This window comes from Curcuma longa, chromosome 1 (assembly GCF_044706935.1).
Source record: "Curcuma longa cultivar G26 ecotype Majalengka, Jawa Barat chromosome 1, ITB_CL_G26_1.1, whole genome shotgun sequence".
Lineage (NCBI taxonomy): Eukaryota > Viridiplantae > Streptophyta > Magnoliopsida > Zingiberales > Zingiberaceae > Curcuma > Curcuma longa.
The window spans coordinates 3,113,755-3,126,236 of NC_133861.1; positions in this window are offsets into that span (position 1 = coordinate 3,113,755).

The following is a 12,482-nucleotide window of genomic DNA, read 5'->3' on the forward strand; positions in this document are numbered from 1 at the left end:
GATATCATTGCCTTATTCCAAGAATCTGCATCTTTGTCTTGAAGTGCTTCGTCGTAGGTCAAGGGATCGGGTTCATGTTCACCCGGGATGAAATCCGAAGACTCTCCCAAGAACATGTATCTGTCAGGTTGCCTTACAACCCTCCCACTGCGACGAGGCACCGTCTGTATCTGCGTATCACTTGTGACACGCGGTGCAGCTACGAACACCAAGTTCCCGGCCATCTCGGTCTTAAGCCACCAAGGCTTCTTCTAGACCAACTCGGTCGAGAACTACTAAAGCTCTCTCCAATATCTCAGTACCATATTCCCGGTCACGATCGACTTCTCAAACCTCCAGAATTCACTCAGAAAGTAGCTCGGGAGTAACCAGGGAGTAACATGAAACTGGTGATCGACCAGTTGGTCGATCACCTATGGCTGATCGACCAGCTGGTCGATCAGGCCTATATGGATGTGTTTGGATGTTAAGTAAGATATATTTATGTTTGTGGATGTGTTTGGATGTCATGTAGATGTGTTTGGATGTATTTATATGTTTGTAGATGTGTTTGTTGTGGTTGTGGATATTGTATTATAATCAGGTTTCATATTTCGGAGAAACAAATCGAAGCTATGAATTTTTTTTTAATTTGCGATGGCATTTGTGACGAATCTAGGTTTCATCGTAAAAATATCACAACAATCATAAAATTGGCGACGAATTAGTATTTTTCATTGCCAATTTGGCGACAAAATCATGGATTCGTCACCAATTGGCGACGAATCTACCTGATTCATCGCCAATTGGTGACGAATCTACCTGATTCGTCGCCTAATTGGTGGCGAAAGTCTGTTCATTGCCAAATTTGTGAAGAAACCCTAATCTCCGAGTCAAATTGGCGATGAAAAATTATTTTTTTATCGCCAATTTATGACAAAAAATGGTGTTTCATCGTAAATTGGCGACGAAAACTCGGTATTCGTCGCCAATTTACGACGAACATTGGTTTTTTGTCGCCAATTTGTGACAAAACACCATTTTTCATCGCAAATTAGCGATAAAAAATATTTTTTCATCGCCAATTTGATCGTTGACAGTTCTGTAAGGTTTCCCGAAATTTAGCGACAAATTAGTTTTTTGTCGCTAAATTTGCCACGAAATTTTTTTTTATTGCCATCTTTTGGAACGAAAATAGTATTTCATTGCAAAATTTAGTGATGAATTTTGAGACAAATTTAAAATTCGTCGCTAATTTTGCAATGATTTTCAAAATTTTTGTCGACACTAGTTGCGATAGGCTTTTGGCAACGAAAAATTTTTTGTCGCCAGATTCGTCGCCAAACCATTTAGCGACGAATTTTTTATATTTTTTTGTTTCCAATTTCATCGCAAAATCCCTATTTTTTGTAGTGTGAAAAATCATATTTTTCAGTCATTAGTCGATTAATGCAGCTACCAGTCGACTGATGTCCCTATTTAATTGTGTTTTTGATCTGTTTCTTGCCATTTGACCATTCTTTGACCTCCAACTTTTGATGTATACTCTAGAATAACATTATTGAACAAATTGGACTGGTCAAAACCTAAAACTTCGATGACAAAAATTAAATTATTGGTGCATAAGGCTGTATGATTTTAAGAGGAGCTTGTTCAAAATTTTGATAAGTTTGACATGTTATGCTCCTTCTTGGATCTTTAAATCAAACTCTTTATCTCTTCCTTATTGATTTCCTTATTGTTTTGATGATTGACAAAAAAGGGAGAGAATGAAGGGTTCAAGTTAGGTTGTTAAAAGCCATCGATGGCTTAATACTTATGATAATCATGCTTAATGTTACTTATTGATTCATTATGTTTATTAATGCTTATTGATTCAGTTTTTACTAGGATAAATTACGGTTATTTGATATATGCTGTTTTAAATACCTAACTTAAATACAATTTTATCAAACATAAAAAATGGGGAGATTGCTGGTGTAATCTTGCCCCAAGTGATTTAGATTTTAATGTTTGGCTAAAATGAGTTTAAGTTAAGCAATGTTGTTAATCTAACTTGTGTGGTTTGAGTCCACAGGAAAGTCCAGGTTGGAAGACTTGGCAAAGGATGAAGTCCCGGAGGCACGGTGTCTCTTGGCAAAGGGAGACTTAGCACGACGAAGCTGAGGGAAACGTCTAGAGCAAGTGCAAGGAAGGGCACGAGGCTTGTGGAAGGCGTTTGAAGGTTTGCGTCAATGCTAAGAGCTGAAAAAGGAGCTGAATGGGGAGTTTCATCTGGAGCAGTCGATTGGCCCTTGGAGCAGTCGACTGCTGGTTGATCAGAAGCACACACTCAAGTCATAGAAAGATCAGTCGAGTGGAGCAGTCGACTGGAGTAGTCGACTGCTAGGTGACCATTGAAGCAAAATCTGGCTAATTAAATGCAGATCAACTAGTCGTTGAAGATCATCAGCTGACTGACCCTTGGAGCAGTCGACTGGTGTACGGAAAAATATAAAAATAGCAAACGACGCTGAAGAAAACATTCTTCTTTCTGATCATTTTCTCTGGCAATTCTCTGACATTGTAAAGCACTACTCTTCCTCCATTACTTCACTACTTAATCTTGTGAAAGGAAGAGATCAGATTGTGAGAGTTTTCTCCACCTTCGAAGCATGCTTCGAGAAGGAGGGTTTCATAGTGAAAAGGTCGTCGGTGTGTGTGTGGATCCCTAGATTAGTCACCTCGTAAGAGGTGGATACCAAGTAAACAACCAGGTTAGCAATTGTTCTTAATCTTTCATATTTATTTTGCTTCAGCTAACATTTTCGCAGAGAAATTCAAAGAATCGCTATTCACCCCCCTCTAGCGAACGCACTGATCCCAACACCTAGTAGGCACGACCCTGGGCTGTTGCTTCTTTGTTAGAGGGACACGACCGTGTCTAAGCCGTGTGTATGTGGGGCACGGCCGTGCCTGGTTGGCACTGATGGGAAACACTAGAAAACCTATTCTGGTGAAGTCTTGCAGAATAAAATTTTTTTCAGAAACGGATTTAAGTTACCCTCATAGTAGATCAAACAAAGTTTGATCGACACATTTAGATAGTTGGGCTCTTATGTTTGGTTTACAGGATCCATGGAGAAGAAGAACAATTTATTAAAGCGGAAACATAAATTATACCTCTTCTTCGCGGGATGTCTAGAAGGAGATGGATGACCTCTCGATCTTCTGCTGTATATCCTCTCCTCTTCTCGAACGTTGTGTGGACAACGATCCTTCGAGATTTCTCCACCAAAACTCTTCTCTTCCGATGGCAAGAAAACTAGAGAAACTTCCTCTCCTTCTCTTGTTCTTCTTCTTCTTCCTTCTTTTATTTTGCCGCCGGCCCTAGAAGGATGATGCCACCTTTGTGCCGACCTTAGCAAGGTTAGGAAGGGGTAGGCGATCAAGGGAGAGAAGTTTTCTCAAGGGGCCGCCGGCCCTAGCTAAAGGGAAGGGGGAAAGGTGAAGGGCGTCGGCCTCTTAGAGCAAGGGGAAAGGAATTTAGAATTGAATTGTAATTCCCTCTTGCAAGCCCTCCTTTATATAGCTAAGCCATCATGGAAATTTAAGAAAGATTCTAATAAATTTTTGTATCCAGATTTAGTTAGAAAAAATCTAATAAAATCTTTAAAAAGAATTTATTAGAAACAATCTAATAAACTTATCTTATCTAGATTTATTTAAAAATAAATCTCTTAATAAGATTTTATTAGAAATAATCTAACAACCTTATCTTATCTAAATTTATTTAAAAATAAATCTCTTGATAAGATTTTATTAGAAAAAATCTAATAAACTTATCTTATCTAGATTTATTTAGAAATAAATCTCTTAATAAGATTTTGTTGGTTTCTTAATAAATTTCCTTGTTTAAATTTTATCTTTTCTTAATAAAATCTCTTAATAAAATTTCATTAATTTCTTAACAAAATTAATTAATTAAGAAACTTTATTTTCTGATAAAATTTCTTAACAAATTTTTTTTATATAAAATTTTTTACGAGAAAAGACGAAATTTTTTAGCATAAATTCTTATAAAAAATTTCTTTCTTATCTGAATTTTTCCCAAAAAAATTCTAAATAAAATTCCAGAAATTTTTTTTATAAATAAAATTTTCTATCCGAAATTTCTCACAGAATTCTTTCGGAGGTCTTCCAAGGTCTTCTGAGGTCTTCAAGAATTCTTCCGAATGTCTCCAAGAGGTCTTCAAGAACTCTTCCGAAGGTCTCCAAGAATTCTTCCTGAGGTGGATTCGAGGATTTCCAGAGGCTACAGTAGGGACCTAGAGGAGGAATTGATTTTGGTCTCCCGATGGGCTTAAGCTTCCCATGTTCCTCCTGAACACACAACTTAAGTCCATCAATAATAACTCATTCAACTAGAGAGTTATTATTGCACTACCGCACCAATCCCATATTATAATATGGGCTTCTTCTTACTATAAGTACATTAATCTTCATGTGTTTAAGATATCGTATGTCCGTTAATTAAATGAGTTACTGACAACTCGAATTTAATTAACTTCTAATCCAAGAGTAGTACCACTCATCCTTTATTATCATGTGGAACTAAGTCCACCTGCATGGCTTACATGATAATCCTTTATGAGCTCCTCAAGGGGACATCATCAACCTATATTTAGGACACAGTTTCCTTCTATAATCAACAACACACCATGTACATAATACTACTTCCCAACTCATCGGGCCTTTTGATCTATCGCTCTAAATCTCACCCGTTGATGAATCAAAGAAGTATATACTAAGTACATGTGTTTGTTATTATATTGGGATTAAGAGCATGTACATCTATAGTAACAGAGGTTTAGTTCGATTATATAGTCAGTATAAATCGAACAATCCTCAGGTGGTCCTGCTCAATACACACTAAGTGTACTAGTGTAATTCTATAGTCAAGACAGACTAAGACCAAATTACACTACAACCAGTTCAATGGTTTGTCCAATCCATCTTGATTGTGAACACTGTTTATAATCTATAAGGAACTGATAACATGGTCTTCTGTGTGTGACTCCGTACACCATGTTTATCTACAATATAGATTAAATGGACACTTGCATAAAAACTAAATGCAAACAATGATCAAAAGTAATTCTCATTTCATAATGTTTATTTACATTGATAGCTAGGATTCTGGTATACATCCCCACAGAGGCCTTCGTGCCCTTTGACTTGGATAAACCGAATCAAGTGAACCTGATCCTTCAGGTAATCTTGATCGATTAGCCTAATTGGTTCAGTCCAATTAGATTAACTAGTCGTGATCGTGCCCCTTTTGGTCGAACCCACGCTTGGACTCGTGTTCGATTTCTACGTGTAAGGGCAATGAATGACCTATTTTTAGCCGCATACCCAATGCCCGATCGGTTGTATCTAGCCTTCTGCGATCCAAGCATCATATCCAGATACTTGGATCCGGAGGTAAATTGTTCAAGCGATCTTTTGAGTTCACCGACTTGAATCTTCAATTGAGCATTTTCTTTCTCGAGTTAAACTCGAGTCGAATCCTCAACCAAATTGCTTTGAGTCGGTGGCTCAAGGTTGACTTTCTCCTTGAGAATTACTAATTCCTCTTGGAGCGATTCAACCAAGGCATCAGCCTTAGTCAATTTCTTACTTAAACTAATAATTATTGAAAATAGCCTTTCATTACTTACAGTGGAGTTCGGGCCTTGGAAAATGGATACGGATCCGTGGCTTTTGTCGTCCGAGTCGTAGTCGCTCTGGTTCGGTTCATTCTGAGCCGGAAGAGTGAGGAAGCTTGTCGTAGGTTCTTCGTCTGACTCCTCGGAAGATGACTCATCCCAAGTTGCCTTTAGCGCTTTCCTCTTTGCTTTTCGATCCTTCCATTGGTTCGGACGGTCTACGATGAAATGACCCTTTCGACCGCAACCGTAGCACTTCAGTTCCGACTTTCCGGTGGTTGGAGGCTTCGATTTGTTGACCACCTTCTTGATTTCTGATCGGCAAATTTCGTGCTTGTTCGGAACATCTTTCGGACGAGGTTCACCAACTCCGAGGTTACTTCATCATTAGCTTCGGAGTCTGACGACTTTTGAATCTTTCGGGATTTTTCTTCTTCTTAGGATGAAATGAACCAGAGCGACTACCTGCAATTAGTGTTATACCTTTCTCCTGCACTTTCGTATTAGTTTAAGAAAGAAATTAGCTAAGGCTGATGCCTTGGAAAATCATCTAATTTTAATTTATTCAAATCCCTACCGAAACTTTGTAAGCATCTACCATGGAAAATGCACATAATATATTCCGGGGAAAGACTTTAGAGCTTACCTTATACGTCCCGGTTGTCGATGCTTTGTCCGATGGCATGCAGGCCGTTGAGGATATCCTGGATCCTTGCGTGCAGTCTGCTTGCAGTTTCTCCTTCAAGCATCTGGTTAATATTGTATAACTTATTAATTAATAAATCTCGTTTGCTTACCTTGGTGTCGGAGGTTCCCTCATGAAGCTCAATTAATTTTGTCTAGTACCAGGTCCTTTAGGCACTACTGAAGGTGTTGGGATGTATACAAGAATCCTAGCTATCTATGTAAATACCAGAATCCTAGCTATCAATGTAAATAAACATTCTGAAATGAGAATTACTTTTGGTCAATGTTTGCATTTAGTTTTTATGCAAGTGTCCACTTAATCTATATTGTAGATAAACATGCACACAGAAGACCATGTTATCAGTTCCTTATAGATTATAAACAGTGTTCACAACCAAGATGGATTGGACAAACCATTGGACTGGTTGTAGTGTAATTTGGTCTTAGTCTGTCTTGACTATAGAATTACACTAGTACACTTAGTGTGTATAGAGCAGGACCACCTGAGGATTGTTGATTTATACTGACTATATAATCGAACTAACCTCTGTTACTATCGATGTACATGCTCTTAATCCCAATATAATAACAAGCACATGTACTTAGTATATACTTCTTTGATTCATCAACGGGTGAGATTTAGAGCGATAGATCAAAAGGCCCGATGAGTTGGGAAGTAGTATTATGTACATGGTGTGTTGTTGATTATAGAAGGAAACTGTGTCCTATGATCTAGGCTGATGATGTCCCCTTGAGGAGCTCATAAAGGATTATCATGTAAGCCCTGCAGGCGGACTTAGTTCCACATGATAACAAAGGTTGAGTGGTACTACTCTTGGATTAGAAGTTAATTAGATTCGAGTTGTCAGTAACTCATTTGATTAACGGACATACGATATCTTAAACACAGGGAGATTAATGTACTTATAGTAAGAAGGAGCCCATATTATAATATGGGATTGGTGCGGTAGTGCAATAATAACTCTCTAGTGGAATGAGTTATTATTGATGGACTTAAGCTGTGTGTTCAGGAGGAACATATGTCCCTCATGGTCTGGCTGCCATGTCCCTCATGGTCCGAGCCTCCCCTACTTCCTTTGTTTTCCCCGAGGGTCCCCACATGGTTAGATCTGGATCATAGCTCATCCGGCGGTTAGTCCGGTGAAGAGCGGCCTCGCTCTGATACCAATTGTTGGGTCCAAAAGGATGTCCGTATCTCCACAATGGCATGATATTGTCCACTTTGGGCCTAAGCCCTTATGGTTTTGTTCTTGGGCTCTCCCCAAAAGGCCTCATACCAATGGAGATACTTTCTATCCTTTTAAACCCATGATCTTTCCCATGTGTTTTAGATGTGGATATGTTCGCACCCTTGCAACCCAACCGGGAAGCTTAAGCCCATCGGAGGCCAAAACCAATTCCTCCTCGAGGTCCCTACTGTAGCCTCTGAAAATCCTTCAAATCCACCTAAGGAAGAATTCATGGAGACCTTCGGAAGAATTCTTGAAGACCTCTCGGAGACCTTCGGAAGAATTCTTGAAGACCTTCGGAAGAATTTTTGAAGACCTTAAAAGACCTTGGAAGAAAATTTTTCTAAAAAATTCTGTAAGAAATTTCGAATAGGAAATTCTATTTATAAAAGAAAATTTCTAGAATTTTATTTAGAATTTTTCCGGGAAAAATTCGGATAAGAAAGAAATTTTTTATAAGAATTTCCGCTAAGAAATTTCGTCTCTTCTCGTACAAAATTTTATTATAAAATTTTGTAAATTAATTTTGTTAAATTAACAAAATATTAATTATGGAATTTCGCTAAATAATTAGCGAAATATAATTAAAAAGATTTTGTTAAAGATAAGAACAAAATTAATAAAATAGAAATTTATTAAAAAGATAACTAATCTTATCCGATTAGATTTTATTAGATTTATTCTAATAAAATTTTATAAAAAGATTTATTTCCAAATAAATCTGGATAAGATAAGATTATTAGAATCTTTCTAATAAAATCTTATAAAAGATTTATTTCTAAAATAAATCTAGATAAGATAAGTTTATTAGATTGCTTTTAATAAATTTTTCTTAAAGATTCTATTAGAACTTTTCTAACTGAATCTGGATAAGAAAATTTATTAGAATCTTTCTTAAATTTCCATGATGGCTTGGCTATATAAAAGGAGGCTTAGAGGAGGTTTTGGAATAATCTAATCTCCTTGATTCTCCTTGAAACCGGCGGCACCCTTTTCTCCTCTCCCTTTCTCACGCCGCCCACCCTCCCCTTTCTCCCTTTTAGGGCCGGCGGCCACAAGAGCTTCCTCCTCCTCTTCTAGTTCCTCTAGACCGGCGCTCCCTTGGTGGTTTCATCATCTTAAGGCCGGCGGCCAAGAAGAAGAAGGAAGGAGAAGAGAAAGGAAAAGAAAGGAAGGTTTAATTGCTAAGTTTCCTTGCCATTGGAAGAGAAGAGTTTTGGTGGAGATATCTCGAAGGATCGTTGCCCACACAACATTCGAGAAGAGGAGAGGACATACAGCAGAAGATCAAGAGGTCATCTTCTTCCTCTAAGGCATCCCGAAGAAAAGGTATAATTTATTGCTTTCCGCTTTAAATAAATTATTTCCTTTTACCTTGGATCTGTAAACCAAACACAAGAGCCCAATGATCTTAATGCGTTGATCAAACCTTGGTTTGATCAACTATGAGGGCAACTTAAATCTATTTTCTGAAAAAATTTTTGTTCTGCAAAGATTTACCGGAACGGATTTCCTAGTGTTTCCCAACACTCTGTGCCTCGCCACTGCCTGGAGATCAATCTTTGAAATGTGTATTTAATCAATTGACGGTTAAATCCGAATCTAACTCAAGGTTAATCAAATATAGATACCTCTCACAATAAACCAAGATAAAATTGGAAAATCATCTCATAATCAACCCATAGGATCACTGATTGATCATCGAGACTGTTGGCATCGGTGCGTTCGCTGGAGAGGGGGTGAATAGCGATTCTTCAAATTTCTCTGTGAAAATGTTAGCGGAAGCAAGATAAATATAAAAAATAGAGATCAATCGCTAACCCGGTTATTTACTTGGTATCCACCTCTTACGAGGTGACTAATCCAAGGATCCACACGCACACCGACGACCTTTTCACTATGAAACCCTCCTTTTCGAAGCACACTTCGAAGGTGGAGAAAACCCTCACAATCTGATCTCTTCCTTTCAAAAGATTAAGTAGTGAAGTAAGGAGGAAGAGAAGTGCTTTTACAAAATCAGAGAATTGCTAGAGAATATGATCAAAAAATAAGATTATTTGCTTCAGCGTCGTTTGCTATTTTTATATTTTTTGTACACCAGTCGACTGCTCCAAGGGCCAGTCGACTGATGGTCTTCAACGGCTATTTGATCTGCATTTAATTAGCCAGATTTTGCCTCAACGGTCACCTAGCAGTTGACTGCACCATGAGCAGTCGACTGCTCCAGTCGACTGCTCCACTCGACTGATCTTTCTGTGACTTCAGTGTGTGCTTCTGATCAACCAGCAGTCGACTGCTCCAAGGGCCAGTCGACTGCTCCAGCTGAAACTCCCCATTCAGCTCCTTTTTCAGCCCTTAGCCTTGACGCAAGCCTTCAAACGCCTTCCACAAGCCTCGTGCCCTTCCTTGCACTAGCTTGAGACATTTCCCTCAGCTTCGTCGTGCTAAGTCTCCCTTTGCCAAGAGACACCGTGCCTCCGGGACTTCATCCTTTGCCAAGAGAACTCGTCTCTGGGACTTCATCCTTTGCCAAGTCTTCCAACCTGGACTTTCCTGTGGACTCAAACCACACAAGTTAGATTACCAACATTGTCTAACTTAAACTCATTTTAGCCAAACATTAAAATCCAAATCACTTGGGGCAAGATTGCACCAACATAGACTAGGTGAGAAGAATAGGTAATAATATTTTTTAATAATGAACCCAATAAAAATTTAATTAACTTAAAAATTATTTTAAAAATTTAATTAACTTAAAAATTATTTTAAAATTTTAATTAACTTAAAAATTATTTTAAAATTTTAATTAACTTAAAAATTATTTTAAAATTTTAATTAACTTTAAAATTATTTTAAAAATTTAATTACTTAAAAATTATTTTAAAAATTTAATTAACTTAAAAATAATTTTAAAAATTTAATTAACTTAAAAATTATTTTAAAAAATTTAATTAACTTAAAAATTATTTTAAAAAAATTTAATTAACTTAAAAATTATTTTAAAAAAATTTAATTAACTTAAAAATTATTTTAAAAAATTTAATTAACTTAAAAATTATTTTTAAAAATTTAATTAACTTAAAAATTATTTTAAAATTTAATTAACTTAAAAATTATTTTAAAAATTTAATTAACTTAAAAATTATTTTAAAAATTTAATTAACTTAAAAATTATTTTAAAATTTTAATTAACTTAAAAATTATTTTAAAAATTTAATTAACTTAAAAATTATTTTAAAAATTTAATTAACTGAAAATTGTTTTTAAAAACTATTTTAAAATTTTAATTAAAACTTAAATGGTTTTTAAAAAAAAGGTTCAATTAACTTTTATGATTAAAATTAGCAAAATCATCAATCACAGTCGACCTGAGTCGACTCCAGACCCAGCGGAGTCGACTCAAGCCTGGTCAGCGAAACAGCGAGAATTTTCCCGCTCAAAATGTCATTTCAACTGACCTGAGTCGACTCCAGCCCTGGCTGAGTCGACTCACACCTCACCTGAGTCGACTCAGATCACTGGAGTCGACTCAGACGGGTTTATAAACAGTCGTCCCCACCGTGACTTTTACCGCGAAAACTACTCGTTTCTTCCGTGATTTACGAGTGTTTTACGCTACAAAAGCCATCACATCTAGTAGGAAGCATTTCAATCTTCAAAATGGCCCCCAAGTAACATACTAAACTTAATCTTTTACTATATGGTTTTCATTTAATTATTGTTAGTTAAATATCTATATTCTTTAGACGACCTAGGAGAGCTAGAGATGCTGCCTCCAGTAGTACCCCCTCTATAGACCCTAGGTTTCCATCTGAGGGACTTAGGCTTAGGTTTGAGGAGACTACCTACATAGCACTACCTTGTAGGTCCTTAGATAGAGGATTCTTTGTCCGATCCTGTCCCCTATCCATGCAGGCTATCACACACTATCATCTAGATAGGTTGGTATTTTGCACCACCCCTGTGAACACAACCTTGTGTTCAGAATTCTACAACAACCTTGACCTGCTAGATGATCACACTATCACATCTAGAGTTGGGCGTAGGACCATATCCATCACACCTACCATGATAAACACATTTATAGGATTCAGACCTTCACAGTCCACCTTTTGTAGTCTACCCACATACCAGCATGCCATTTGATGACCCTTATGGTGACATCACTTTAGATGTCATGTACACATACTTTTTCCAGCGAGACCGAGCACCAGGTTTAGTAGCATTCCACTCCACTGAACTTAGGATACAGGAGTATGTCCTGTACAGAGTTATAGTAAACTGTGTCTTACCCTTAACCACCAGAAACCTGACCCTGATACGACCATTCCACTCTTTTCTCCTATATGCCTTCACCCACAGACTAGATATTGATTTAGGACTTTTGATATTTCATGTCATTGTTTATGCAACATCCATAGTCACCAGTAGGAGGGTACACATGCTATACTGTCACATTCTGACAGATATATTCAGTTCCCTTGGGATAGATACCACTGTTGGTAAAATCATACCTCACGGGGACTATGACAGTATAGGTTCTAGACATATTACCCTAGGCATGTAGACATAGATGACGAGGGGAGACTATCATGGAGGCAGCCACAGCCTCAACAGCCTCTGGATCAGCCACCTCAGCCACAGCCAGGTCTAGCAGGAGAGGACATAGACCTTGGAGTAGAGATCGAGGCGCTACTAGATCTGCCATGATATACCTGCTCCACCTCCACCCATGACGACTGACCAGAGATTGGATAGGGTGGAGGGGACCTTGCAGACGGTGATTGGACGTCTGGATGCACAGGCTGCTAGCTTGGCTGAGATACTCCAGTTATTGAGGGCGATGCTGTTACCACCACCACCACCTCCTTAGTAG